This window comes from Sinocyclocheilus rhinocerous, unplaced genomic scaffold (genome assembly GCF_001515625.1).
Source record: "Sinocyclocheilus rhinocerous isolate Xijiao unplaced genomic scaffold, SAMN03320098_v1.1 scaffold2801, whole genome shotgun sequence".
Classification (NCBI taxonomy): Eukaryota; Metazoa; Chordata; class Actinopteri; order Cypriniformes; family Cyprinidae; genus Sinocyclocheilus; species Sinocyclocheilus rhinocerous.
The window spans coordinates 30,973-31,365 of record NW_015659952.1 but is presented as its reverse complement, the minus strand read 5'-3'; positions in this window follow the sequence as shown (position 1 = coordinate 31,365).

The following is a 393-nucleotide window of genomic DNA, read 5'->3' as shown; positions in this document are numbered from 1 at the left end:
TGTGTGTGTGTGAGAGAGAGAGTGAGAGTGTGTGTGTGTGTGTGTTAGGGATGCACCGATACCGATACTTTCATTTTTTTGTACTCGCCGATACTGATACCTGTATTTTCACAGCATTTGTATTAATGCTACTATTTTGGTGATGTAATTTGCGTCACGCGCAGTGTACACGGACCTTAAAGCAAGCTAAACGTACGCAGCGCACACACGATTGTATTGGTGCTGAATGAGAGAGACACTTACAGCCTATAGTGCATTTCACCCAGTCTGCTAGTTTCACTTCTGCTTTAAATAAAGTTGTGTAGCCTATGCTTGACGTTTAAAATAAATGCAGTTTATAGTGAATGCCCCTATAATTTTTGTTTGTTTTATATTTACGATTTAGTTTTAATC